The sequence below is a fragment of the Tamandua tetradactyla genome, chromosome 4 (genome assembly GCF_023851605.1).
Source record: "Tamandua tetradactyla isolate mTamTet1 chromosome 4, mTamTet1.pri, whole genome shotgun sequence".
NCBI lineage: Eukaryota > Metazoa > Chordata > Mammalia > Pilosa > Myrmecophagidae > Tamandua > Tamandua tetradactyla.
In genome coordinates, this window is record NC_135330.1 from 172447253 (window position 1) to 172471519 (window position 24267).

Consider the following 24267-nt stretch of genomic DNA (forward strand, 5'->3'; position numbering starts at 1 on the left):
GAGCAGGTGTTCACTAGACAGACAAGGGAGGAAAGCCATTCCGGAAAGAGAAGTGGCTTGGCCCTGGGTGGGGGTGGATGGGCATGTAGATGCTTCTCTGGCTGACACTCTTGCAGCCCAGGGCGTTTAGATGCTTGTCTGGCTGACATTCCTTGTGACCACGTCTAACAGCTGAATGTTGGAGTATGTGAAAGTGTGGGTCCCAGTGAATGGCCTTGACACCCCAATGTTCTGACCAGCTAGTTTATGCTCCCCAAGAATATATACTTTTAAATAATATATACACAGATGCCAAAGGAATGTATGAAACAACTGAATTAATATTAAGCAAATACAAAAATGTTTCTTGGATGCAATTCTCCAAACTTCCAGGGATAGTGGCAAGTAGAAAGAAAAACAATACAACCAAAATAAAAACCACAAAATAAAATATAAAAAAAAAACTTTATTTGTTTTGATTGTTGATTCAGTTACACTACCTGTTTCTCTGTCCCCATAGCATCCTTAAAGCTAAAATCTTTTGTGAGGAGCCTGTGAGTAACTGCGAGTGATTTCTTTGTTTCAAGTCTCATCACTGCCTTCACCACTCACCCTGGCTAGTTAGCACTTCCTTTTTTTAATTAGATAAGTCGTAGATTTACAGAAAAATCATGCAAAAATACAGTCTCCATGTACCACTCTACTATGAACACTTTGCTTAAGTGTCCTGAAATCTCTAAAGACGCAAGATGCAGCGATCAGGCAAAAGCTTAGCTGTTGGTTCTTTGATAATCCACTAAACCATTTTGTGTCTCACTTTTTCACTTTTTAAAAGGGAACATTGGAATAAGCGGTCACTAGCTCTCCATTCTATGAGGGTAGCAATTCCTTATTTGATCCTCACATAAAAATTACTTACTCTACAACTGAACCTGGTTAACATGTCTTACCCTTCAATGTGTCTGTTTTCTTCTTCACTCCTTTGTTTTTCCCTTTCTCCCCATTTAATTTTTTTCTCTTGGGCCCAGAAATAAAAACGAAACTTTTCTTTGGTTGCAACTGAAGTTACAATGCAGATATGAGATTTTTAAAAAATAATTTGACCTGTGCTGGAGGATTTGAAAAGGACATTTCTGACTCAATTGAACTTTAAACTTTGCTAAGGTGGTTTTTAACCTTTTATTGAGAATCTGCTAAAAGCTATTTCCTCCTCTTCCACACCCCCACAATCTTGCATATAATAGCAGGAAATCATCTCTCTTCCTAGACCTATTTAGAGACCTCAGGTTAGGAATATTTGCAGATCCAGGAATCAGAAGCGGGCAGGAGAATGGGAGATTACCTGTGGATGCATTGCATTTATTTTAGGCACAACCTGCTTTTGTTCATTCTCTTTTGTTTTTTCTAATTTAATCTGCTACAAAATGCCAGCCCTTGCATGGGTGCAAATTACAGTTTTGTCAGGTGGCTAGTTTGAAACAGCACGTGTGTAGTCCCGTGTGCTCCTTGGAGAAGGGCCATAGACTCTGCCGCAGGCCACTCATCTGAGAAAAGCATCCTGCAGTTCTCATACTACTGGGGAATGCAAACCAGGTGGCTGGACTGAACAGGAATGGAATGGAAATAAAATGTGGCCAGGAGTCAGCTGTGAGTTGGGCTCCCCATTTAAAAACCTTTATATTTTATGCGATATCCTAAATTGCCTGCTCTGAATTTTATAGGTTGATAAGATAGGAATGTGGGATTCTACCTACTGTGTGAAAATGATGGAGACAACTAAGGGGGAAGTATGTTTGCACCTTTGCTATTTGCACAGTAGCCAGTGTTTTGTTTAGATAAATTTTGCAACCTGTGGACTTAGATAGGGAAGGCTGAAAGGCAGTCAGTGCTGGAGAGATAAGGTAGGGGAAGAAGTGTGCGTGTGTGCGTGTGTGTAAGTGTTCCTACGTGTGGCATATTCACTCGTGAGGCTCTGCCTGCTGCTAAGGAAGCTCAGTGAGCCCTTTTGCTTATTAATTGTTAAATCTTCAAGGCAAAACTTAGAACCGAAGACATTAAAATAGCATCCCAAATCACACAAACATCTGGTTCATCAGGATGACTTTTAGGAGCTAAGGATTTTTTTCTAAATAATGAAGGAAAGGGTTTCATTTTGCAACTTCAAAATGTCAGCTGTCAGCCTTGCTTACATAGCACATAATGCTCAAAATAATGCCAGCAGGAAAACAAAGTCCTTCCTATTGAAAGAACATCCTTGCAAGTATTACATATTATGAGGGTTGGGGTAATCTTTCAGGTTTTCACAGTATTATGATTTAGATAATTTTTTCCCATTTTTATCCCAAGGAATGGTAAGATTTTTGTATGTTCTCTCTCTCTCTCTCTCTCTTTTTAGTGAAATAAGAGTTCTCAGATGTAGACTTGTATTGTAGGAAGGAATCCTACAGAGGCCCCCATTTTTTCAGGCTTCCAAGGAGATCCCTGGGCAATGAATGTCTGGGCACTGGGCCAGTCTCAAAGACCCATCCTTAAAATGGATGGTTTTTTGAGACTTCTTACTGTGCCACCTGCAAGCGTGGGCCTAGGGATAATTTATTGGTTTTAACAAAGATCCTCATTTTGTTATTTATTCGACTTCATTTAACAAAGATCCTCATCTCTTTTGGTTAGTCTAAGCACCACCATACCAGCAATTTGAAAAGAATTGCAGTGGGAAATAGTGTTAATATCTCCTATTCCTGTTTTGTTCATTTTCCTAACATGACTTTGGGTAGTATCCTGCTTTTAACTGAGGTAGCAGGTATATTATTCTCCTATTGCTGCTGTAACAAGTTATCACAAACTCAGTGACTTAGCACAATACAAATTTATTATCTTTACAGTCCTGGAGGTGAGAAGTCTGAAATGAGCTTTATTGAGCTAAAACCAGGATGTGGTAGGGCTGTGCCCCTTCTAGGGGCTCTAGGGGAAAACTTGATTCTTTTGCCTTTTCCAATTTCTGGAGGCTGCTTGCATTGTTTGACTCATGACCCCTTCCATCTGCAAAACCAGCAGTGGTTGGTTGAGTCTTTTTCACATTTTATCACTCTGATGTTGATTCTTTCGCCTCCTCCTTCCACATTTAAGGACTCCTGTAAGTACCTTGGACCCACTTAGATAATCCAAGACAATTTCCCTGTTTTAGGGTCAGCTGATAAGCAACCCCAAGTCCATCTGCAATTTTAATTTCCTTTGACATGTAATGTAACATATTCACAGGTTCTAGGAATCAGGATATAGGTATCTTTGAAGGGGAGGTATTTTTCTGCCTACCATGCATCTGCTGAATAATTTATAGAAACTAAAAAAAAAACCCTATATTAAAACTACATTTGAATAGTTATATATTTTTTTACTTTAGGAAGCAGCTCTCAGAATTTCTTGTTGTTGTTTCAGGTCCTTTCTATACTCTTAAAATTTCTTGAGGTCCTCAAAAACTTTTGTTGATATGGGTTGTATCTATTGATATTTTCTGCATAAGGATTTAAAATTGAAAACACATGTTTATTTACTAATTCATTAAAAAATCAATAATAAACCCATTGTATATGAAAATAAATAGCATATTTTATTAAAAATTGTTTCTGAAATAAAAAAATAGAGAAGTGGCATTGATTTACATTTTCATAAATCTCTGAAATGTCTAGTTTAATCGGAGGCAACTGGATTCTCAAATCTGTCTCTGCATTCATTCTGTTTCAGTATAATATTTTGGTTGAAATATATGATGAACATCTAGCTTCATATAGATATGTGGTGGAATAGTGGGGAGTATTTTATTAGTCTTTTTAGATAATTGCGGATATACTTCTTTGCTACTATACCCAAATGCAAAAAGTGTTAGTTTTTCAAAGCTTAATTGCAATGTGGAATCTGAAAACAAATCAATGAACTTTTCATTAGCAAGAAGCTGAAGGTCAACAGAACTGGTAAGAGAATGGAGAGGCCAGGAGAGGCCACCATGTGCATTGTCATGTGACAGAGGAGCCTAGGACCAAGGAACCCAGCAGCCTGCCCTGGACCCCACTTCTCAGGTATAAAGCGTTGCCTTGGTGATGGTTTCATCTGGAGTTTTTCCTAGTCTCAAAATCATGAACTAATAAATTCTCATTATTTACGCCAACCCATTGCATGGTACTTTCTTGAACAGCCAAGGAAACTAAAACACTTGGCAATCCCACTTCTTTGTATATACCCCAAAGAATTGAAAACAGAACTCAAACCAATGCTTGAACACCAGTGATCACAGCAGTTATTGCTTAAAAGGAAAAACAAGTCTGTTTGGAGTCATGAAATAGTCTTGGTAATGGATGGTATTGATGATAGCAGAACATTGTGAATGTAATAAATATCACCAAAACATTTAAAAAATGGTTAAAATGGGAAATGTTGTGGTATAGCAAACATTTAACATAGAAGAAACATTAAAACATAAAAAAAAATAATAAAAACTTGGTATGTGTTCTAGTTTGCTAGTTGCCGGAATGCAATATACCAGGAACGGAATGGCTTTTTAAAAGGGGAATTTAATAAGTTGCTAGTTTACAGTTCTAAGGCTGAGAAAATGTCCCAATTAAAACAAGTCTATAGAAATGTCCAATCAAAGGCATCCAGAGAAAGATATCTTGGTTCAAGAAGGCCGATGACGTTCAGGGTTTCTCTCTCAAGTGACATGGAAAACATAGTCAGCGTTTCTCTCTCAGCTGGAAGGGCACATGGCGAACATGGCGTCATCTGCTAGCTTTCTCTCCTGGCTTCCTGTTTCATGAAGATCCCTGGGAGGCACTTCCCTTCTTCACCTCCAAAGGTGGCTGGCTGGTGGACTCTGCTTCTCATAGTTATGTCATTCTCTGCCCTCTCAGAGATTTCTCATTCTCCACAATGTTTCCTCTTTTATAGGACTCCAGTAAACAAATCAAGACCCACCCAAATGGGTGGAAACATATCTTCCCTACTCCAGCTTAACAATCCCTCTTGATTGGGTTACATCTCCACAGAGATGATCCAATTACAGATTCAAACATATAGTATTGAATAGGGATTATTCTGTCTTTACAAAATGGGATTTTGATTAAAACACGGCTTTTCTAGGGTCCATACATCCTTTCAAACCAGCACAGTATGCAAAAACATCACATTTGTTGCTGTCACCAATAGTTTCCTCAGAAAAATCTTTAACTATTGGGAAACAGCCAAGCTTCAAATGGAGAATACAAGTTTTCTAAAATTCTTTTTCCTTTGAAAGGTCGAATTTTATCACTGGCACCAAGTTTCTATTTTTCAGTGTATTGGCATTTGCACAGATGGTGCAGAAGCACTGGTGAGTAAAACTGCTGGTATCTTAGTAAAAATAAAGACAGAGACAGCAAATTGTACCAACAGTCATTACATTCTTTATCACTACACACTCACAGTAAAAACAAACATCAAAGACTAGTTACAGTTAAATAGGCCCTTGATGAAGAAAAAAATCATTAATCTTATTACATTTTGACCCTTTCTTACAGGTCTTGTTAATTTTCTGTGATGGAATGGGAAGTATATATATAATAGTTCTATTATATACCAAATTATGATGGTCATCCCCAGGAAAAGACTTTATGCTGTTGTTTGAGTTGTGAGCTGAGTTATTGCTTTTTTTTTTTTTTTTTTGTGGACACCATTTTTACTTGAAAGGACAAACAATGGTTTTTAATACTTTGGTATTTGGAAGATATTTTCTTTAAAATGAAAATGAGTAAAATGGATCTGTCACTTTAAGGAAAACAACAAATAGGGAAAAGGGTCATAATGTCTGAGCATTATTATGAAAGTGAATCTGGCATTGTGAATCTGCTGAAAGCTCTTGGGGACTCCAGGGTTGCTGTGGACCACACTTTGAGGATCTCTGACTTAAATTTTTATCTATGGAAGGAGATGAAAGAATGTTTCCCATATTTATGTTAGTATAGGTATGTTTATCATATTATTTGCTACTCCTTAATTTTTTAAAACTTTTTTTATTGTACAGTATAGCATGTATACAAAGCAAACAAATAAAAAATCAATAGTTTTCAAAGTATTCTTTAACAAGTAGTTATAGGACAGATCCAAGAGTTTGTCATGGGCTACCATAAGATCCTCTCATATTTTTCCTTCTAGCTGCTCCAGAATATAGGAGGCTAGTGGGCTTAAATATTTTTTTTTTGTCACAATCGACTGTTTTTCCTTCTTTTTCGTGAACAATAACATATATACAAAAAAGCTATGAAGTTCCAAACAGCACCACAATTAGCTGTAGAACATATTTCAGACTTTTGACATGGGTTACAATTTCACAATTTTAGGTTTTTACTTCTAGCTGCTCTAAAATACTAGAGACTAAAAGAGATATCGATTTAATGATTCAGCATTCTATTCATTTGTTAAGTCCTATCTTCTATGTATAATTCCACCATCACTTTTGATCTTTCCATACCTCTCATTGGGATTGTTTGGGCTATGGCAATTCTAAATTTTTGATATTTGAAGGGTCTGTCACTAATGTGGGGTAGGGAGATGGAACTATCTGATGTTCTGGAGAGGCTGGGCTAGGTTTTAGGACTTATCTGGACCAGGGACCTATCTGGAGGTTGTAGGTCTCTGGAAAGTTACTTTGGTACCTGGAACCCTTGTGGAATCTTGTAAATTGCCCTGGTTGTTCTTTAGGATTGGCTGGAATGGTCCTGGGTTGGGGGTTGGCAGGTTATGATAGGTAGCAAGGTCTACCTGAAGCTTGCGTAACAGCAATCTGTCAAGTAGCCTCTTGACCTATTTGAACTCTCTCTGCCACTGATACTTTATTATACTTCTTTTTCCCCATTTGGTCAGAATGTAATTGTTGATCCCACAGTGCCAGATCTGGATTCATCCCTGGGAGTCATCTCCCACTTTTCCAGGAAGACTTTCAGCCCTGGATGTCATGCCCCATGTATGGGGGAGGGTAATGATTTCACTTGCAGAGTTGGGCTTAGAGAGACTGAGGCCACATCTGAGCAACAACAGAGGTCCTCCAGAAGTAACTCTTAGGCATGCCTATATGTAGTCTAAGCTTCTATGCTACCTACATAAGGTTCCAGAGTAAGCCTCATGATCGAGGGCATGGCCTATTGATTTGGGTGTCCCTAAAGTTTGACACAGTATCAGGGGATTCCCTGATGGTAAGGTTTAATAGTTCCATATTCTTTCTTCCTGCTGTCGGGGGATTTTGCCAATACTTTTTGATTATCTGGTTAATAATACTCTAGGATGTTTCCAGGCATTACAATAATCTATACAGGATTAAAGAACTTCTTTCTTATTCTGTGCTCTCTGTATTTCAGTTGTTCAATTGAACTATACAGATAAGTTGAATTAGATTATGCACTACAGAAAATTTCAGTTCCAGATCAAATAAACCTTTCTTCCATTGGTCTCAAAGAGTATGTGTGGTTCTAAAATATAGACACTATCTTTGTCACCCCTATGTTCTGAATTACTTTAACCCAACCTGCTTGGCTTCGCTCTTATTTCTAAATATCAGGTTATATATATATATATAAAAGCCTCACAAAATCCAGACATAATAATCACTACTCCGGACTTAATGTGTCTGCTCTAAAAGCTTAAAATCCAGGCCCCCGTATTCTTATAAGCATTTTCTAAAGGTGACCATACCATTGTGACTTTTTGTTTCTGGTTTATTTTCTCTCACCAAATATCCCACATGTTCATTCACATCGTTGCATGCCTCACAACTTTGTTCCTTTCTGTAGCAGCACAAGCTTCATTCATAAGTATGCACCATCGTTTGCCAGTCTGCTTCTCTGTCAGTGATCCTTCAGCCACCTGCATTCATTGCATGTCATGCAGAGGGCCCAAAGTCCACAGTCCATCAACATGCTCAATTTTAAATAATTTCATTGTTCCCAAGAGACAGAAAACAAACACACCCTCACCAAATAGGAAAACTAAACTTCCTCTTAACTCTTGTCCCTCACCTCATTATTTACCTCTGCTGTTGCTGTGCTAGTGCTGATGGTTTTCTTTTGAACATAGTTCATAGCATGCAATTGCAGTTTTCCCATTGTACCCTGTACACTCTTTATACAAGAATCATATCTTGGAAGTAATTCTTACCAGAACTCATTCATATTTCTAGTGTGAGTCAGTGGGACACATAGGTCTATACAACCCATTTCAATCTTGTTCATCTTCAATATGGTAATATTACTTCTAGACCCACTAGAGAATCACCTTCACACCTATCTATTCCCTTACATTGGAGTTCAACCTCATTAGCTAACAGTTCACCCATATTTAGCTTCTATGTATCTCTAAGTCCCCTGTATTCTATATTATAAGTCTATGATTATACCTTTATGTTGATCATTAAAATGGAATCATAGAGTGTTTGTCCTTTTGTGTCTGGCTAATTTCACTCAACATTATGTCCTCAAGGCTCATCCATCTTGTCATGTGCTTCAGGACATCATTTTGTCTTACTGTTGCATAATATTCCATTGTATGTATATACCACATTTTATTGATCCACTCATCTGTTGATGGGCATTGGTTTGTTTCCATCTTTTGGCAATTGTGAATAATGCTGCTGTGAACATTGCTGTGCAAATGTCTGTTTGTGTCATTGCTTTCAGCACTTCTGGGTATATACCAAGTAGTGCTATTGCTGGGTCATAGGGCAGCTTGATATTTAGTTTCCTAAGGAACTGCCAAACAATCTTCCATAGTGGCTGCACCATTGTACATTCCCACCAGCAGTGCATAAGTGTCCCATTTTCTCCACATCTTCTCCAACATTTATAGTTTCCTGATTGTTTACTAGCAACTATTCTTATAGGTGTGAGGTGGTATCTCTAGTCTTGATCTGCATTTCCCTTTAAGCTACTCCTTATTTTTGTCTTTAATGATCCAGGGAATTTGGAATCAGAAAAGGTTTGAGAAAGAATAGGACACTGTTATCTCAAAAGATTCAGGTGAATGGTCATAACAGCCAGGGAGCAGCCTGAAGACCCCTGGTTCCTTGTTAATTTGAAAGAGAGTAGGGAAAAATCATGAAAAGAAAGTTCATCTTTGCTCAGAAGACCCTGTTATCATATAAGTAGCTACAATTTTTTGAATATTTGTTTATATGAATGGGATAACTAATTTTATTATGAGGGTTAAATGAGATAATGAATACAACTTGGCTGAGTCCAGGTGAGAACTCAATAATGGAAGCTATTGTTGCATGACTTCACAAGCTTGCTCTTTGTCTCCTGCCTTTTCATACCTTTGTTCAGCAAGCACTCATGGTTGAGACCTCCACTCTAATTCTTCCTCTACTCTGAACTCTGATAAACAATTTTTTCTCTCCCTTCAACCTTGATAGACAAATAATTCTTCCTCTACCTTGTATTAGTTTGCTAGTTGCCAGAATGCGATATATCAGAACTGGAATGGCTTTTAAAAAAGGGAATTTAGTAAGTTACAAGTTTAAAGTTCTAAGGAAGTGAAAATGTCCAAATTATGGCACCAACAAGAGGTTACCTTCACTCAAGAAAGGCCAACTGGCCAGGAACACCCCTGTCAGCTGGGAAGTCACGTGGCTGGCATCTGCTGGTCCCTTGCTCCTGGGCTCCATTGCTTTCAATCTCTGTCCCTGTGAAGGTTCCTCACTTTGTTTCTCCAGGGCTGGCTTTCATCTCATGGCTTACTTTGGCTCTTTCCAAATTCTGGCTTGCTTGACATTTCATAGTGATGTTGCTGAGCTCAAGCATCTCCAAACATCCGTGTCTCTGTTCTCTGAAGCAACTGTTCTCCAAGCATCTACATCTGCTCTCTGTTGACCCTGAAGCTTCTGTCATTTCTGTTGTTTCTGATCCTCTCCACTGTGTTTCCTCTTTTAAAGGATTCCAGTAAACTAATAAAGACCCATCCTGAATGGGCTGAGTAACATCTCCATCTAATCAAAAGCCACACTCACAATTGGGTGTGTCACATCTCAAGTTTCTAACCTACAGTGCTGAATAGGAGTTAAAAGAAACGGCTGTTCCCACAAGATTGGGTCAGGATTAAAACATGTTTTTTCTGGGGTACATAATACTTTCAGACTGGCACAGTCCTCAATACTGAATGTGCACTATATTATTTGGTTTACTTCATCCTGGCTTACTCTTCATTCTTCAGCCCTAGACGACTCATGGTCTGGGAAAATATCTCTATTGCGTGCCTGTGTGGTAAGATTTGCCCCTCCTGGGTCCAAGAGGAGTGGGTTCTCTTGGTCTAACAGAACTTTGTCTTTACCAGTTAGCCTATTGCTCAGAGTAAGCCAGGATCTTCCTATGTCAATGTGTTCTATAATTCTCAGATCTAAGATCAGAAATCTTCACATGGCCTAAAATGTGTTCTTAGGATAAAGATTTAATCTTGAACTTCTATTTTTTACATGAAGATAGTATTCACTACATTTTAGAGATTGCAAATGATGACTGCACTGCAACTACAACTGATACCAATGTGTCAGGTACTTTGCAGATGCTATCTCATTTAATCCTACCTAAATCCCTACAAGATAGCTATCCCGATGCCCTGTAACAGACAGAGACTGAAGTTCTGTGATGTTGGTGAATGGATTAAGACCACACAACTGGCTTTGAGAAAGTTGGTATTCATATGGAGGTCAGTCTCACATTTATAACATGTACCTCCCTTTCCAAAGAATGGTGTGTCACTACATTTTCTTCATCTACTCAGTACAGTCAGAATGAAAATTCAAGTTTCTTTCCTTAGAAAGAAAGTAAAACCTTCCTGACATAATTTCTGACAGAGACTCTTAATCGAGTTCTTAGTGGGTTGGAAAAAAAATCTTTATATCTTTTTTCACCACAGCAGTCTAATCATTGTCTACACAACTTGGTTTCATTTGTCAGGAAATGATGGTGTCCCAGATGTGCTGTAGCAGCTGATGTACTACACAGAAACCAGCTCTCAGCTATCATGTTTGCTCTGCTGGTCTATCCTAGATCAGTAATTGTGATGCTGTAGTCAGCCCTGGGGACAGAGTTGATGCTGATCCTTGATCCGGGTTCATTATACCATGAGTTTATGACGGAAGAGGGATGAAAGAGTCATCCTAGATGGATGGAAAGAAAAAGATTTACTTAAGCACACAATTGGGTAAGTGTGTGTTTTGAAAGCCTTGCTGGCAGCTTCTCTGTGCCATAGCTCCTGTGAAGGTCTGGATTATTTTAATAAAAATAATGCTTGGGCTAAAGTAGGCTTTTCATTTTTGCACTTCCATTGATGTGGGCAGTACTTGCAGTACACTGCTGAAGCTCATCAGGCTTAGCTACACTACTAGGAGAATTGAGCTACTTGGGAAAACAATGACTTTACAGCAAAAGGCCACCTGTTGATCTGCTCTGCTTAGTCCATATAGGAGTCAATTGCGACCCTCTCCAAACCGTCAATAAAATGCAGCCTGGAGGGAGTTGATTTATTTTAGCAGCCAGTATTGATTTATTTTTTAGCAGCCAGTGTTGATTTATTTTAGAATCCAGTGATCTGGATTCAATACCTCTTCATGAACCAGAAAAATAGCACTTTCCTATTTGTCTCTCTTCAACTAATCTCAGATTCTTCAGGCATCATCTGCAACTGCTGAGTCTCAATGCTTCCTTTAGAACTTTAATCAGTTATAGGAAGCAGATGTGTTTGTCTCCTTTGTGTTTCTTATCATTTATAAGTGCCAGTTTATAGTCTTAATATCATCTCAAATGTCAGGTTCTGGTATGATTCTAATTTCAGCCTCTTTCTAGCTCTCGTCCATTGTTTACAGAAATGGCATAAATATCCTACTGCTCTGGGAGGATCCCCGAAGCATTTTGCCACATTTGTCTTAGAGTTCTGTGAACTATTTGTCTTAGTTTTCATGTGAATGTTTTAATTTTTTTTTTTAATCTCAAGGGAGATTGTGTTACCACCAAGAGGAAGATTGGATAGGTTAGGCAGGTTTTCCAGGCTTGTCAATTCCTCAGCATTGTGGGGTTATGAAGTTTTATTATGCTATAATGAATACATTCTTTGGCTTATTGGATACTATGGTCTGTAGTATCATGATCTAATTGATGGCATGTAAGATTGTTTAATCAAATAGTGGTTTGTTTCCCCTACAAACACGAAGTGCGGGAATAGGCACTCCTGGTGGTCGAATGGCTGTGAATTCTCCATGTCCCTGCCCCTCTGATCATTCTGTGCTGTAATACTTCCCTTTGTCGATTGGTTCCCCATTTACTATCTCAGGGCTTCAAGTGAATGCTCCCACTGTAGCTTCGTATTCACACCCCAGCTGGAGGAAGAGGAAGGGTCAGCAGCTGCCTCCTTCAGAGGTTTGTTTGGTTTTTTCCTTCCTTATTTGGGATAAGAGAATCTCCTTAGGGATTTCTGCATTGCATGGGCCAGAGCTATCTCTTGACATTGACTGGAACTGTCTCGTGACCCTTCTCTCCTCCTCCCTGTCCATGCTAGGGAGCTGCGAGCCTGAGTATTTCTAGCAGGGCGTATTTCAGCCCTGAACAAAACTGGGCTTCTTTAGTAAGCAAGAAATGGGAATGGATGTTTGGTATGCAATCGGCCTAAAATATCTCTCTTAACTTCTCTTCTGAGTTTTATTGTCAATTTCTTTCTTTCATCTGGTCTTGCTTTTGGAAGGCTTGCTCTGATGATATTCTTGTTTCTAACTCTCACTGCTTTTCTAATTGATCCCACGCCATTAATGATTGCATCTCTCTCACTTAATACTCTTAACAGATTACACATAACTCAGTGCAAAAACTTCAAGTATCTTGGGGTCACTTCAAGGTTATGCATTGCTCTTTTTTTCTGGCAATTGAGACACCTTCTGGCCTGTTTGGTATCTATGAGTCTCTGGTTTTCCAATACTTGTTTCCTTATTTAAGTGCAGTATCTACATTTTTATGAGATTTATGTCCTTAGAACCTCAGCACTTCTATCACTCGTTCTGAAGTAGGTTTCTTCCTCTGGGCCATTGGACAAAGTTCTGCCCCATGACCAACATCTCTTAGAAACTCTCAAAAGCTTTAAGCAGCGGACCTCCTTAGAGACCAAAAGGGAAGAACCTGTGCCAGGTATCTCATGTGTTTTGTACGTAAACCCTGAGTGCACTGTAACCACATTCCCTTAACTTAATGGATTTGAATTGTCAGGGGGGCCTGTGAGAGACTCAAATTGAGAATTTTCCCTCTAGCTATTGCTGCTATTCTGGTATAACCCATGACCGTGGGAGGACTGATGCAATTATTTGGACAGGAAATCTGAATTAATAATTTTTTCTTTCCAAGTAGGAGGAGTGCTGAGTGGAAAGTTATTATTTCTTGGTTCAGAGAGGGTGAGTTATTAGTGATCATTCTGGCCATCAGGAGCAGATCTAGGCATACAATCTGTCTTTGCATACGAAGTCACAGGCCTTCTTCCCTACATTATTGCTTTTAGGGGAAAGGCTTTATGCAGCTTCATCTGTGCTCTGTAGTAGAAAGGCTGGAATTATCAAAGAACCTGACTAGTGTGAAGAGAGTAGCCTCCTCTGACACCCCCAGCCACCTGGTGCGAACGGGTAGATTGAAACAGCTTTTGGGAAGACACTAAAGGGGCTTATCTAAATCTCGTATTTTCTATTACGTTGACCAGCTTAGCCTTCCCTCCTTCTACACTTCGAAAATATCTTGTTACTATATGTTATCTCATTGTTTACTATAACTAATTTGGAAGGAAAAATACGTGCTTGATTTAAAAGGAAAGGCAGACAGAAATGTATTTAATTCACTGTACTGACTTTATTTAGTGTAAAAGCCTTCCATATAGAGATAAATCACATCACAGATTTTCTTAATGGAACTTTTTCCTTTATATTCAATTAAAAGCATCAGTGACACGATGCTTAATGTTTGCATTCTAAAGTTTTCTTAGCAGTTACTATGAATGTGATCCTGTGCAATTAAGCGTGTTTTCAAAAGATACTGAGGCTTGGGTTCCACTCCCCTTTCCTACCCTTATCTCATTCTGGATTAATTGGTCTCACATGCGTGCTGGACATTGGCATTTCTAAAAGATAGAATAAGTAACAACAAGAATAAGACGAGCTCCTCAGATGATGCTTAAGTATAATTAAGGTAGAGATAAAATTTTGCATGTGTTTACCAACGTATTCTTTAAATTTAAATGGTCAGTTTTCATGAACCTCAATATTCACTATATTTTTCATTGTGAAATGGCATGAATAGGTCATTTGGTGGGACTTACATGAACACACTTTTGATGGCCATGATGATTGTGCTCAATGGTATCTCTCCTAAAATCATATCTTTGTTATGACTGGTTTTATAGGGAATAGCCAATCAAGAAGCTTCCATTGAGGGAAAGTTGGTCTGAGCATAAGAAGAAGAGACTGTGAGATTTCTTGACATTAAATCATTTAAATCATTATTTAATAAAAATAAAGATTTTGGCTCCCTGGCAGGTAATGATAGTTTTTCCTCAATATTCATTCTCTCTTCTTCTTTAATCATGAAGGCATGATTTCCTGGAATAAAAACTGTATCCCCTACTTCTTTCTCAGCTAGGATGGCCATACATCAAGTTCTAGCCAAAGTGATGTGAACAGAAGGGTTAGGCATCTTCCAGGAGGGATGCTTTAATCCCAGGAGCTATATTTTGCCCTTTCCTCTGCCTTCTGGTGCTTCTGTTAGAGCTGCAGCAGCCATCCCATCTTCACCAAGGTCACTGCCATGTGGTGAGATTGCCTGGTTTCCTAAGGACTGTGGAGCCATTACTTCTGGTGTCAGCCACTATTATTTCATGTTTCATTTCTTTGAGTCAAGTTGAATTCATAATCTGTATTATAATTGGACGTGTGGGCAATGATTGGGAGAGATGCACAGAAAATAGAGGGCCTGACTCAATCCATAAATGTATTCCAAAAATGTCTGGGAAAGCTTGTTCCATGCTTCTGTTTCATTCATACTTGTGCTTTTTTCCCATTTAATCACTTTGAAGCACACGATTTCGTGGTAAAATTGCATTCATGTTGTACTACCATCACCATTACTAAAACTTTTCATCACCCCAAACAGAAGTCTTTTTTATCATACTTTTTGCTCTGCTACTTTAGTTGTATTATTTCCTCTTTCTATAATAAACCAAGAGGCAAAAGAAGTGATAAAACTTACACCTTCAAATATTTAATATTGCTTCTCTGTGAGTCTCAGTATACTATCTCCTCAAGGCTCACGCCTGTCCTGTGGGTTCTGTGCACAGTATATTGGAAGAATGAATTATTTTTTCATTAATTGAATTAATTCATATTAGAGGTTAATGGAAATTATTTTTCAGATTAGATTCAGCATAAGTCCTTAAATTAAAGTAAGCCATTAAGATTTTGGTGTTTATTTGCTACATCAGCAATTGTACTTTGCAGTGGCTTTGATAAATTAGTAAAATTGTAAATAAATAAAATAATTAAATTCAGCATGAGTCCTTAAAGGCAATCACTGAGATTTTGGTGTTTATCTGTTATATAAGCAGTTGCACAATGGCTTTGATAAACTAGTAAAATTGTGTATTGAAACCGAAAGTACATAAGCGGGACACAAACCAAATTCCGTTAAAAGATAGTGAAGGTTGTCTAAACCACCATGGCAGGAAAGCAGTTAAGTCATGGCACATTATCAGGTCAGAATCTATCGCTCAGAGTCACTGCATTCTGTAAAAATGGCTGGGGCAAGGGCATGCACTAACCAGGCTGTAGAGGACTGAGAAGTGGTCCTTCTGTACCATTCAGATACTTACTGCTTTATCTCCACTGGCCACCATGGAACTTGGTACATGTCATCTGCTCAATTAGTATAGAAATACTAGATGAATTAATGTATTATAGAAAACGTTTGCTTAGAATTCATAAAAATTAAAACAGTGTTCAAAAAGAGCAAAGATACATTTAAAGGTAAGAAAAATGAGTTATATAAGGAAAAGCAAAGAATTAGCACTGTAGAAAAGCACTCTATGACATGATAATTTTCCAAGCATTAACATGAAGATGTACAGAGAACTAAACAAAATGTTATGATTGAAGCTAGTTCACAGACTTTTTTATTTATATTGAATAAGGTGGGCCACTTTACTTGTTGGAAGACTGCACAAGTTGGAAGAAAAAAAAAATAAGAAAAGGATTTTACTGTGAATTAAATTAAAAAATTCAAAGTGATGAATCAAGTTATTCTGACAATAAGTCATTCACAATATTTTGATTGACTCAAACCTATGGCTGAGATAAATACAATTTGTTATAGAGAACAGTTAGAGGACAGAGGACACTATTTCACTGAATCAACTAGATTTATCTAGCTCAAGTTTTACAAATATATAGTAAACTGGAAAATTCTTCAATTTTTAGGTACTGACAGTCAGAGAAATGATTAATTAGATTGGGAATTTTGTCTCTGTAGTAAAAGATTATCTTGACGATAGATGGAAATAATGGAGTTTCTATTCTAAGAAACATTCTCCCTTAAGCAATTTTGTCTTTACTGGGACTAGGTAACAAATTTTGAAGGTATTCCCTTCAGGCTCCCAAAGAACTCATATGAAAATGAAGAAATTTCAGTTTTAAACTATCATATAAGGTAGAGAGGAGACTGATAGGCTAGAGATGACATCTAAACCCATCAATTATACCTTACATTTTATTTTACTGAAGTGAACAGAAAACTTTACTGCCTGTATCTACCCAGGCATAGAGAATCAAACAAATTGAGTCCACTATTAAGTGATATATATTTGAAAGCCTGTTTGGGGGCCACAGATTAGCTTGATTGCCATTAAGCAGATTCTTTGTCCACATTTCCTTTTAAAATTAAGTTTCTTTTCATAATTGAAAATTATATACAATGACAATAAGCCTACTTGTTTTTCAAAAGAGACAAAATCATCATCATGTTCTGTACTTACAAATAAACATGAATTGATGGATAACTATCTGGTTAAATTGCTCCCCCTGAACAATTGAATAGAAACCAATATTTTAGCATTGTCCCCTCATTTTTAAACCCAAATGATAATAGGTCTTTTTATACTCATGGTTATACTTTGTCAATATAGCCAAACTACATAAAAGACTGTTCTTACACAGACATTTCAAACTTGTTTGGCTTTTTAAAATAAGAAGAATCTAAATAGCTTTTATAATATTCAAATATGTTTTCAGCAATTTATTATTTCCATTATTTTCATCTTAATATAATGTTGCAATAAGAAGGGGGATTTTAATCATAATCCAGTTTATTGAATCAAGAAGAACAGAGAAATAATAGCACAAGTATAGCAATGTGCTTTCATCAATTGTAACAAATGTATCACACCAATGCAAGTTGTTGATAATAGAATGGTATGCAGATATCCCATATTTTATGCATGATTGCTCTGTAAACCTATGACTTCTCTAATTAAAAAAAAAAGAAAAATAGAAATATACTATAGGATCAACTAAGAATATAGAGATTTAAAGTTCATCAACAGTCTCAAAAATGGTTTAAATGCTTTTGGCACCCTTGTACTTATACAGTGATTGTGGGAAACAATGGACATGATTACAATAATGGCATCATTCATACATGGACATCATTTAGAGATTCTCTAGTTTAAACCCTCATTCTATTTTTAAATTAAATAAATTACTATTATTACATGCTCATTTATATTAATAAATAGTCATTATAAAAAATTTAAGAAATACAGAGAGGTATAAAGAAGAAAACACTGCAGAATCTTACCACCTTGAGATATTTTCTTTTTCTCTCTCCCTTCCTCCCCTACTCATCTTTATATTACCAAGCCAAACTCCAGAGAGTTATTGTATTTCCACTAGTAATGAAGGATAACTGCCAATATTATCAGTATTATATTTGTAAATCTAATAGGAAAGAGCATTTCATGGTTTAATGTACACTTCTTTAATTACTTGTAATGATATATATTTTTCCAAATGTTTAGCTCTTTGAATTCACTCTTTCATGAATTTGTTGGTTATGTTGTTTTCCACAACTGGCTATTGGGATTAGTATTTTCCTTAATAACTTTGTATTAGAACTTTTCCTTGTCATATATGTTTTCTTTTTAATTTTTATTAATAAAACCAATCAGCATACAATATGAGCATTCTTGTTTTTTTAATCATATAGTTGCATATTCATCATGATAATTTCTTAGAATATTTGCATCAATTCAGAAAAAGAAATAAAAAGAAAACAGAAAAAAACTCATACATACCATACCCCTTATCCCTCCCTTTCATTGATCACTAACATTTCAAGCTACTAAATTTATTTTAACATTTGTTCCCCCTATTATTTATTTATTTTTAATCCATATGTTTTGCTCATCTGTCCATAACATAGATAAAAGAAGCATCAGACACAAGGTTTTCACAATCACACAGTCACATTGTGAAAACTATATCATTATACAATCATCTTCAAGAAACATGGCTACTGGAACACAGCTCTACATCTTCAGGCAGTTCCCTCCAGCCTCTCTGTTACACGTTAACTAAACTGGTGACATCTAATGTGTAAGAATAACCTCCAGGATAACCTCTCGATTCTGTTTGGAATCTCTTAGCCATTAACACTTTATTTTGTCTCATTTCTCTCTTTCCCTTTTCGGTTGAAGAAGTTTTCTCAATCCCTTGGTGCTGAGTCCCAGCTCATTCTAGGATTTCTGACCCACATTGCCAGAAAGGTCCACATCCCTGGGAGTCATGTCCCATGTAGAGGGGGTGAAGGCAGTGAGTTTGCTTGTCATGTTAGCTGAGAGAGAGAGGCCACATCTGAGCAACAAAAGGGGTTCTCTTGGGGGTGATTCTTAGGCCTAGTTTTGTCATATATGTTTTAAGTAGTTTTCTCAAATTGAAAACATTTTAGCCAGCAGTATATTTTATTGTCTTGGCAATAATTTCCTCTTTCACTGTTCTTTGAAAAATGCTTTTCAGTGAACAGTTGTGAATTTTTACTTTTTTCAAATCTTGGTATTCTTAAAAATCAATTTAAGTTCCCAAATTGAGATTTTAATTGAAATTATGTTTAACCTATAAATTAAGTTGCAAAGGCTAGATATTCGGTATATACAATCAGGAGCATGGATGCTTTTGATGATTTATTCAGATTTTTTTTTACATTGCTCACAGCGCATGATGGATAAAAGTATTTTTACAATAATGTAACTTGGAAAATGTTAACAATTTTCAATGTGTTTATAAAAACTACAAATTTTACCACAAGGATATTACTGATCTATTTTAAAAGACTATTGACTTTTGTATATTTGTCTTGTGTATTTCCACATTGCTAACTTTCCTATTAATTTGAAGAGATTTTTCAGTTTATTTACAAAAATTTTCTAGATATACAGCCATATTGGTTATTGCTAATGATACTGTTACCTTTTCCTAATTATTATAATCTGTTTTCAGTCTTAGTGTTGCATCCAGGACAAAGCTAAAACAGAATGATAATCATAACCTTCATTTAATGGGGTTGGTTTTTATGCTCCCCTTTGTCCCCCACCCTTCAATAATGGCTATGGCTCTTGGTATGAGATGTTATTTTGCCCCATGCTCTTATACCTAGATTTTTAAAGCTTATAAAATGAAGACTAATGATTGAATTTTATTAAATATAAAATTTTACCCATCTATGGAAGTGATTGCAAGATTTTTCTTATTTGGGTTTCAAATATTATAATGCCAGAATCTCTATTATTAAAACATCCATAGATTTGGTTTTAATTTTGGTGACATAAATTTGCTTGTATTTCAGTTCAGGCTTTTACATGTACGTATAGAAATAAATGAGAGTGATCTCTAATTTTTGTTTTGTTGATTATCAACTTTGATTAGTGTTGTGGTAGATTCATAAAATTAGTTGTTCAGCTTATCTTTTGTTCTTAAGTGTTGAAAAAAACATATAAATGACTATGGTGATTTGAAGCTGTCTATACCCCAGTAAAACATTTTAAACTGAATCCATTCCTGTGGATGAGAACCCACTCTAAGCAGGATGTCTTTTGATGAGGTTGTTTCGGTTAAGGTGTGACCCAGCCCAATCAGGATCGGTCTCAATCCTATGTCTGGAGTCCTTTATAAACAGAATGAAACTCAGAGAGAGAAAGATACAGAGCGAACAGCTAGAAGTTGAACATCAATGGAACCTGGAAGAGAAGGGAGAGATCAGAAGACACCGCCATATCTCTTGAAATGAGATAAGCCAAGGACTAAAGTTGGCATGCAGCCAGCCCCAGAACGCCTGTCTTTGAGGAGAAAGCATCGCCTTGATGCTTTGAGTTGAACTTTTTCCCAGCCTCAAAACCATGAGCTAATAAATTCCCTTTGTATGGTATTTACTTGATTTGCTGTGTAAAGGTTGAAATAATTCATGTGTTCCCAGAGACATATTTGGAAGTGGTCTCTTCCCCATGCACTTTTTGTTTATGGATATATTCACATTTTTTACTTCCTTTTTTTCCAGTTTTAAGTGGAGTTTATAACACTAAGAGATAAAGGATTAACAAACACAATAACAAATGGACATCTGATTGGTAGGAGGCATTATCCTGTAGACATATTATTGTTGTTTTGTGTGTGTGTGTGTGTGTATCCCCAGTGCATAGCATCTACACACAGAGCCACTGCTGCACAGCACAAAAGCATTTGAAGAGGCTGAAACAGAGTAGGGCTTTTTAACAGACTGAAATTTTTTTTGGGGGGGTGGTGCATGGTCTGGAAATATGAACCCGGGTCTCCTGCATGAAAGGTGGGCATTCTAACCACTGAACTACTCGCAGACTGAAATTTTTTAGTATAGATATTCCATATGAAAACAGGTTAAACTTTTGAACTGGCAGGGTAGAAGGCAACTCTGCCAAACACTGCAGCTAAAGTCCCAACTTTAGTGCATAATTCCACCCCTTCCATTTGCATGCATGACACATTAACAGGCACTTCAAGGCAACCACAGCCATCGTTATGAACACATTGCACACATATTCCAGAACTAAATATGTACCTGTGCCCTACTTTTGTTTTTTAATGCTGAAACATTTGATGCTGCTGGTAAATTCCACTTGTTTATAACCTGTGCCACAGTAAAGTATGGTGCTGCTATTTATTAAACTACTTTTAATAATTACTTCAAAAATGTTCAAGAGGAGATACAGAGGGCTTGGGACGGTGCAAAGCCCAATAGTAAGCTTTCTTAAAGGTGATGCTTTCAGGTAACTTCGGATATGAAGGTTTCTGCATGTCCAAAAATTTGAAAAAACACTCCAGAAATGCAGATTACCTACCAAATGCATTTCTGGCTAGTATGATGAATACTATCATAAAGTCTTAATTAGGACTCAAAAATCTTACAGTCATAGCAATTTTTGTCAAATTAAAGTATAGGAGAGTATATCTAATATATATTTATACATGTATAATGCATATATACATATATATTATGTATATATATATAATGCAGTTTTTTTATTTCCAATAACTACACCATAAAACTATAAGTAAGTCTTCTCAAAAACTGAGACACATTCAAAATCAAAACCTTCATTCAGAAATTTGCATTCCAAATAAAAATAGTAACAGTGCAAGAGTCCATAATAATGCCATTACTTATGACCTGGCCCTCCATGTTACACAATGGAGCAATACAAGCTACGTTTTAATATACTGTGCCCAAAACTAGAACAAAGAACAGTGTTAGTAACTATCTTCAAAATAAACGGTTGATTTTTATTTTAGGCAACGATTTTAAGCTTTACAAAAGAAAACGTGGTGTATGAATTTCAATGGTCAGATCTTAGTGGTAGTTGTACCTCCAACATTACCAATCTACTTCCTTTTAACTGAAGTTGTGTATCTTATATTGTTTCAAGATAACCTCTGTTCTTCGAAATTTATCGAATTATTAACATGAACTGATGGGGGCATATCTCAGAGATCGTCATGGTCAGGTTCATGTGTCAACTTGGCCAGGGGGTGGTACCTGTTTATCTGGTTGGGCAAGTGCTGGCCTGTCTGTTGCTATGAGGACATTTCATAGAATTAAGTCATGATCACGTTGGCTACATCCACAGCTGATTCCATTTGTAATCAGCGAAGGGGAATGTCTTCTGCAATGAGTGATGCTTAATCTAATCACTGGAAGCCTTTTAAGGAGGATTCAGAAGAGACAGGCTCTTCTTCCTGTTTTGGCTGGCGAGTCTCTCCTGTGGAGTTCGTCCAGACCCTCCATTGGAATCATCAGCTTCACAGTCTGCCCTGTGGATTTTGGACTCTATGTTCCTACGGTGACATGAGACACTTTTATAAAATTTATATTTACGAATATTTCCTGTTGATTCTGTTTCTCTAGAGAACCCTAACTAATACAGAGATATTGCAAGCTTAGTTCTATGCCAATACAATAATGCAAACATCTCAATAAAGTGAGCCACAAGAATTTTTTGGTTTCCCAATGCATATAAAAGTATGTTCACACTATATTGTAGTCTATCAAGTGCAATAACATTATGTCTAAAAAAATGTGCATACATTAATTAAAATGTGACAGTGATGTGAAGTGAGCACACAGCTGATGGACAAATGGGACCAACAGACTTACTTGATGCCACAAACCTTGCATTTGTAAAAAATGTAAGTGCAAAGTGCAATAACATGAAACACAAAAGGAGGTATGCCTGTACAGAGTATTCCATATTTGTTGTTTTCACATTTTATTTTCTATTTTTGATTATTGTTTTCTTGATTTGGTATTTGTTTTTTTAAATTTATTCCCTATGAAGCAGCCATTAATTAATCTATATTAATTTTAATTTTCTCCTGCACTCATTTATTAGATTTTACTTTCCTACTTACAAATTCATTATTTTCTAGTTAACTTATCTTAAATATTTAAAAATCTCTTCTATTTCTTAAATCAATGATAGTTTTTTTAATTTAAGCTATTACAGATTCTCAGACTTTTAACATAACTTTATAGCTAGTTTTGGTGATAAACTCATAGTTTTACTTTGCAATGTTCTGTCTTCATTTACTTTTTGCTGTTATTAAATCTTTGCACAATATTTAATTTTCAAAATTTTTGTTTCTAGTACATGAACATATTAACACAAATTTACAGTATGATAGTCATACTGTCCTCTATAATCACTGCCTCTCTCTATATGGAATTAAGATTTTGTGGCTAAAATTTGCTAAATTTCCATTGGTGTATCTGTTCTGTGGAATATAAGATTTGACAATATATAAGATTAATGGATTGATGTTATCATTCTAATTTTAATACCCTAGGTTTTGTAATATACCTGATCTATTATATGTTGGTGCTGGTGTATTGAAGGGGTTCAATGTATTTTTGTTTTTGTTCATTATTCTTTGCATTTCATGTAGGGTGATATAGCCTTATATATTATATTATTATTTATAATGGTATTTTATGCAATTATTTAAAAATATGTAATATAATTATATAGGGCTAACTATAGTAGGTTCACATATAATAGAGTTACATAATATGAATATGGTATTATATTATGTGGAGTATTTTTTCCTATTTGTTTTAATTATAGATTACATTTATTTAATCAGTAAAATGTAATGATACTCCTTTCTACATTTAACGCATATAATGTTGAGTACTACTTTGATATTAATCTTATCTCCTATACTATCTTTTCCTTGCTGTTTGCCTCACATCTTTTATGTATTTTTATTTTTAATTTCTTCCCTTTTTTTCTTTATTAGAGAAGTTTTGGGTTTTTACTGAACCATCATACATAAAATACAGGATTCCCATATACTACCCCACCACAAACACCTTGTATTGATGTGCAAAAGTTGTTACAATTGATGGAAGCACTTTTTTTTTTTTTCATCATGGGTAGGCTGCGGGAATTGAACCCCGGTCTCTGGCATGGCAGGCGAGAATTCTGCCACTAAGCCACTGTTGCACCACCCTAAAAGCACATTTTTATAATTATACTTTTAACTAAAGTTCTTGTTATGACTTAGGGTCCACTGTTTATGTGTGTAGTTCCAAAGATTTTTTAAAAAAAATTATTCTGTTATATATACACATCAAATATTTCTCCTTTTAATCCCATTCAGATATATATTTCCATGCTGTTGAT

At 36.3% G+C, this 24267-nt stretch overlaps 1 long non-coding RNA gene across 2 annotated transcripts in view; it reads left to right on the plus strand.

The window, feature by feature from the left end:
- Window positions 1-11114: 11114 nt before the first annotated feature.
- Window positions 11115-24267, plus strand: part of LOC143679531 (uncharacterized) — a 139328-nt gene continuing 126175 nt past the window's right edge. For both annotated transcript variants that reach the window (XR_013173814.1, XR_013173815.1), the window contains exon 1: window positions 11115-11193. This is a non-coding gene — a long non-coding RNA (uncharacterized LOC143679531). The remainder of the gene's footprint in view (window positions 11194-24267) is intronic.